We start from the raw sequence: 6,946 nt of genomic DNA, 5'->3' as shown, positions 1-6,946 counted from the left end.
TAGTATAATGTTAAAAATCATGCTAAATCGTTTATGATGCATCTTAACCTTTGCCAGCTAACTAGTAAGCTTAGCTAGCTAGCATTATCACAGCCTGATGTTGAAGGTATAGTCAGTGGATTTGTTGGATTTGAAAACGTTCACTTCTAAGAAATATTTGAAATCCACAAGACAAGTCACTCATGTACGTGCTCAACAGGAAGCTGCATCATCTGAGTTTTGTGAAGATTGTCGGGGGAAAAAGAAAAGTACGTTTTCACAGTAAGCGCATCCTTCATACTGAAATTATAGCTGGAAATTTAAAAATGACTTTAGCATGGAAGCTAGTAACGGTTTAGTTTTTATTTGCTGATTTTGTGACGTTTGGAAAAAAAAACAATTTTGCTAATTTAAGAGCAAGAATTAGCAAAGAGACAAAAAATATATATTGGACTTCGTTGCTTGAGATTGGCTAACGCTTTTTTGGGGAACCATTCATTTATTCATTCATTTGAGGGCTAAATGGCATCACAATCACTCAAATTTAACAAGCTCAGGAACAAACGCACTGAAACACGTGTTCTGTGTAATAATCATCGAGAAACAGTAAATACTGTAAGTACGAGGTCATGGGATTCGAAATCCAGCTACTGTTTTTGACTAATCGGGGAAGGTTTTGAGGTCTAGATTCTTCTTAGTGTTCTATTAGTCTTCTATTCGTCCAAGAAATAGTTGTAGGATGTTCTAAAGACACCCTCAGGTACGTTAGCAATATATTTTTTTCCAGAGTTAAAAACAAATGCATAATGAACAAATTACTATGTAATGAAGAACAAATTGTGTGAACTCACTTCACCCAGGCTGCAACTGAAGCACAAAGGTGTTGAGGTTCACAGCCGATGTAATGACACGGTGTCCGTAGCACACGGCTTGTTTTTTATACGAACACGACCCTATATTTAGCTTGTCATGCTACATCGGTCATTAGCAAAGCGCCTACATCATCAGCTAAGGACACTAGGATTTCGTCCGACACCGTAGTTTAGCATCTCTGTCTTTTATTTCACACCAGTCGTTAGCTGAGCGGTAGGCCTTCATTTTCTTCATCACTGGGAACTGGTTTAGTGTGTTAGCCTTTCATCTTACATCAGTGATTAGCATAGCACAGAGAGTGTTAGCTTCTAATTTATTCAGGTTCAGGAATTAGCTTAGAGTGTTAGCGTCTTATTCTACATTAACATTTACCTCAGTGTGTTAGTGTTTTATTCTAAATCAAGATTTAGCTTGGAGGGTTAGCTTTGTATTCTATATTAGCGGTTACTTCAGAGTGTTGGTGGGTTTTTTTTTTCCTATATTAAAAATTAGCTTCAAGTGTTAGCGTCTTATTCTACATTAACATTTACCTCAGAGTGTTAGACTTTTATTCTAAATCAAGAATTAGCTTCGAGTGTTAGCTTCTTATTCTACATTCGCGGTTACCTCAGAGTGTTAGACTTTTATTCTAAATCAAGAATTAGCTTCGAGTGTTAGCTTCTTAGGCCCTGTCCACACGGCAACAGATTCAGGTGACTCCGATACAATTGCTTATCATTTAGGCCTGGCGTCCACACGGCACCGGCGTTTTGGGTGCCCAAAACGCAATCTTTTTGAGAACGGGTTCCAGAGTGGAAAGATCTGGCAACGTTGCCGTTGTGAAGTTGTCTGGATGAGTAGAGCGGATTTGTTTACGATGACATCACAACCACATGACTGTGAGTGCTTCACGCTGGGTAGAAGTGTAACGAACTCGATGCGAGTTGTCAACAAATCCTATAACTTGGTTCATGAAACGCGCTTACAAAATATTTTCACTGTGAATATTTATTGTGTAATGGTGCAAAGTGAGAGAGAGAGAGACTCTGCCCTTAGGGCAGAGTCAATCCCGCCAGCAAAAATAGGGGAAAAAAAGGAGCGATCTCACCTCTTCAGATGTTGGTTTAAGTCCGACAATACATTCCTCAAAAAGGGCGTAGAAGAGCAAATTAATCCATCAACGTGTAGCATTCAATTTATTCCGGACCATTAAAGACGCCGCCTTCCGCGTAGAATCATACGTCATCCTCGCCGCCATATTGGATAGGTCAAAGCGGAGAATAAAGATTAGCTGCGTTTAACTGTACCAACAGGCTTACCGTCCAAACGAGATCACATGGGATTACCTTTCACAGGTGAGACTGGAAAAATACTTTTCATTGTATTTGGTCATTATAATGTAATTTTACGAACAGATTTTCCTGACTTTGTGGCTAATATGAAGTCTCGCGCATAATAGTTTATGCGCATGCGTCCTTACTTCTATTGTTCTGGTGTCTCCGAAGGGACCATCTTACAGCGCCCCTAGAGGTGTGGCATGTGTATTGTATCGTTTTCAGCAAGCGTTGCGTTGCCATATGGACCTGATATTTTACTGATCGTTGCCCATTTGGACGCGATATATTTTTAAGTAACCTCTCATTGTCGTGTGGATGTAGCCTTATTCTACGTTAGCGGTTACCTCAGAGTGTTCGTCTTTTATTCTAAATCAAGAATTAGCTTCGAGGGTTAGCTTCTTATTCTACATTAGCGGTTACCTCACAGTGTTAATGTTTTATCTGAGATCATAAATTAGCTGTGTGTGTGTTTCTTTAAAACTGATGATCTCACTTTTCTTAAAAATCTTGGCTCTGGCTTTGTGTTTGTGTGTTTTATCACGTGTTCACTCTTGTCTAGTCTGTAATCAGTGTCAGCTCCATGTCATCTTCAAACAGGCCCACACACACACACCTGAAGATTCTTGTGATTTCTATCTCAGCTCTGTCTCTGGCTTCCTTCTCCATATCACTGACTCTTCTTTTCTCACTTCTTCCTCACCCAGACATCTACCATGTACCATGTCTTTTGTTAATGGTGTTTATGAGGTAAAGGTGTAGATCTGGAGGGTCCTCAGACATAGTGTTTTGGTAAACTGGGATGTATGGATGCTGTCAGTCCCCACTTGCTTGCTCACTCGAGTTTGTTGACGGTGTAGTGGCTGCTGCTTTATGTCCCGGGGCTCCCTCATGCCTGTGTTACCTTCTGACTCTCCCCTTTTAGTTATGCTGTCAGAGTTAGTTGCCGGAGTCCCTGCTTGTACTCAGTGCAATATGTATACTGTTCCTACTGATTCAGGTGACATTGGGCATACTTAACAACATGTGTTTTCTCTCCCTCTCCACCCCCCCTCCCAAATCTGTCCCTCTGAGTTACATGTCGGTCAAGTCAAGTTTATTTGTATAGCGCTTTTAACAATAAACATTTGTCGCAAAGCAGCTTTACAGAATTTGAGCAACTTAAAATATGAGCTAATTTTGTCCCTAATCTATCCCCAATGAGCAAGCCTGTGGCAACGGTGGCAAGGAAAAACTCCCTCAGACGACATGAGGAAGAAACCTTGAGAGGAACCAGACTCAAAAGGGAACCCATTCCCATCCGGGCAACAACAGACAACATGACTATAACATTAACAGTCCTAACATAAAGTCAGCTTCGTTGATGCTATAAATCCCCCACTGATGGAAACCCGAGCACAAAACTGTTCACGACAACCGCAGTCCCAAAGTCAGCAAGTCAACTGTAGTCCCCAGCCACAAAAGCACCACTGCAGGAGTCCAGAGCGTCCTCCAGGCGCGACCCCCAACTGTCCACATGGGGCCGCCCTCCATAGGAGCGATGCGATGAGACTCCAACCAGACACAGGGCACCAGGATGGATCAAGCAGGTCCGAGGGGTAGAAGAGGTCAGCATCTCGATGTCGGTCCTGGGATCGAGATGCTGAACCTCTTCTGCTCCTCAGACCTGCCTGACCCGAACTTGGCAAGATGCTGAGGACTATAGTCAAGTCAGTTTATTTGTATAGCGCTTTTAACAACAGACATTGCTGCAAAGCAGTTTTACAGAGAATTAATGAGCTAGTTTTATCCCTAATAAATTTATTTATCCCTGATGAGCAAACCTATGGTGACAGTGACGAGGAAAATTCCCTGAGACTTCATGAGGAAGAAACCTTGAGAGGAACCACACTCAAAAGGGAACCCATCCTCATCTGAGTGATAATAGACAGCATGATTATAAATAACTTACTTCTATTACTATATCCTATATAGTTACAAAGAAACGGAGATCGGCGACACCCAATGCGCCTTAAGGGCCTGGTTAGGACTTGGATGAGAGACTCTCGGGGAAGACCAGATCCTGGCAAAGGAGGGAGAGACTTTGACATTTGATCTTACTAACAGAAAAATAGACAGGATGTACTCAAATCTAGCATAGATGTAATTGAAGCTTCATTGGTTTACGTTGAGATGAAGTGAAGGATTAATCCCACTGTACCGCTATCAGCAGGTCATTGAATGGCATTATGGGTAGACGCAGTAGAAGCTGTGGGACCAATTAGACCATGTTGATAAAACAGTGGCAGCTGGTAGTCTTTCAAACAGGGGAGGCTGGTCGGTTACGATATTTCCAGATTTTAAAAGAAAAAAACACATCAATTTTGCCCATACTCTTGCCTCTGATCTGGCTGATTGTTGGCAGGGTCACAAACTGTGAAATAACAGGTTCTTTTGGCCCATTAGTCTACTGTCCAATACACATGATGGTGGTGTTGGGGGGGGTATATTTTAACATTTTATATTTTAAAATTGTGGCATGTTGTTTAAAAATTGATCATTATTGAAAGCAGCTCTTTGTCAGGAACCTCAGCAGTAACAGCAGAGTGTTCTGGAATAGGCACAAGCACTGACCTTGGGGAGCCAAACATAGAGCTGGGTGCCACACATTTCATTCAATGACACTTTCCCTATATTTTACTTATTTTGACTGAGAAATGTTTTATTGACAATTTTGATAACCCTTCACTTTTAATCCAGGTCTGTAGTGTGAAATGTTCTCGGCTGTGTTTTTGTTTAAAAATGTTTTCCAAATTGTAGCTGTGTTTAATTCATATCCAGAGAAATATATATTCCAATATAATATACTCAGCATAAACATTTTAAATAGATTCTATATTTTTGGTCCATACATGACATATTACTAAAGTAGCCTATTTACTGTTGTTGATGTGGGTCACTTGCTGTTAGCCAATTCACTTTCTCGTACCAGGAGAGCTGAAAGGAACGAGTATTATTCCCTACCTTTTTCACCAAGTCAATTTGAGGCGTTGGTCTACCCTGCTCTTTAATTTTAATTTTTTCCTCGAAAGGAAGACTGGTAAATGGCTTCGCCAAAATTAAATCAGCAATGCTTGGCATCCGTGCGCAGCTTTCTTGCTAGCTGACTAGCCCCCTCAAGTTCAGTCACTCAAATAAACGAAATTTCTGGAACTAAGATAGCAAACTTGACAACACTATATTTACACTTTATTTACAATGAAAATATATACAAACTAAAAAAGCTGGTAGAAACCGTATGTAATGAATGAAATCAAAATGTAAGCTGATCTCTTACACCACAGCACTTGCGAATCCGCATGGGACTGAACTGAGATTCACCGCTGCCTGTCTATATTTGAAACGAGCTGTCAATCAAAGAAAATATCCAGCCGCTTTCACCAATCACCAGTCTCCTCGCGGAAAGCTTTGCCACGTCCCTCCCACTGTGAGGCTGGGAGTCCGTGGGCAGGCATTTTCGCAGTATTTGTCCAATAACCGTCTGGCATTTTGAGATTGAAAAGCGCATAGCTCCCAAATGCCATTGAAGTCCACTGAGGCTGGGCTGCATCGCGCTGTCATGAGGGGGAAAAACTCACGCACGCATTAGGCGAACTGGGGAAAGTTATAACGGAATGATTTCGCACTGTAGTTGGGTTGAGCACATATATTTCTATGATTCTGGATCTGAAATAGCAATGTTATAATGTCGGCTATAACATAAGCCTAGCGCAATTCATCCTACACGATGTTCGTCATTTTTAGAGGAGGCTGAGCCTCCCTCGTTGTCTTAAAGCAATCGCCCGTGTGACAAAATGATTTTAATGTTTTAGGTTCTCCAGAGCAACGTGGAGGAACGTTTTCTTTCTTTATCAATGTTTATAAATGAAAAGAAGTTACATATGGCTGCTTTAATGCTTTAGTGTTGGGATAATTATTACACAAAGATCACTTATCACATACAGGTGCGCTCGGTGATTAGTACATAATTATAACGTGTCTTCTTTGCAGTTTTTGCAGCCAATGACGACATCAGCGTAAACCGCTTTGCCTCATATAATTTCCTCAGTATGAGTTCACGTCCTCTCGTCTTTCAGTCAGTCATCGCTCACTCTCTCTGCGTGTCTGTCTGAATCATTAACACACTAAATCTTTCACTATTTCACTTATTCACTTGGACTGAACTCTATAGCTGTCTTCAGCTTCTGTTGTGCTTCCTGGTCAGGTGACACACCCGGGTTTGTGTCAGGACTCGATCCTGCACACTTTCCCTTAACGCTAGTTAATAATACGAGTCTCCGCCCACAGCTCTACCAGGGCTCCTGAAGGCAAATAAACAGTCTGTCAGGCTGAACGCTAACAAAATTTGACTGGCAAAGAGGCTAGTTCGCTTGAATGAAAAACAGGATGCAGGAAAGTGAAAAAGGAGTTCATTTCCTTTCGAGCTGAATTTCACTTCACCAAACTGAACTAGTTGGACTTTAATCATGTGAATATGCAAATCTGTGAGGTTTGAGTAAAAAAAAAAACAAGACACAGAGTTTCTGAGGGAAAAAATAGCCTTGTCAACAAGATGTCACTATCATTCAAAAAAAACCTGAAAAAAAAAAGAAATGACATTACTAGCGAACAAGCTGTTGAATTCTTGTATCTGATTGGTCGGAAGGTGCTGATTAATTTCTCATCTCATCTCATTATCTGTAGCCACTTTATCCTTCTACAGGGCCGCAGGCAAGCTGGAGCCTATCCCAGCTGACTACGGG

Source organism: Neoarius graeffei, chromosome 22 (genome assembly GCF_027579695.1).
Source record: "Neoarius graeffei isolate fNeoGra1 chromosome 22, fNeoGra1.pri, whole genome shotgun sequence".
In the NCBI taxonomy this organism is placed as follows: Eukaryota; Metazoa; Chordata; class Actinopteri; order Siluriformes; family Ariidae; genus Neoarius; species Neoarius graeffei.
The sequence above is the reverse complement of the archived record's forward strand: the minus strand, read 5'-3'. Positions refer to the sequence as shown.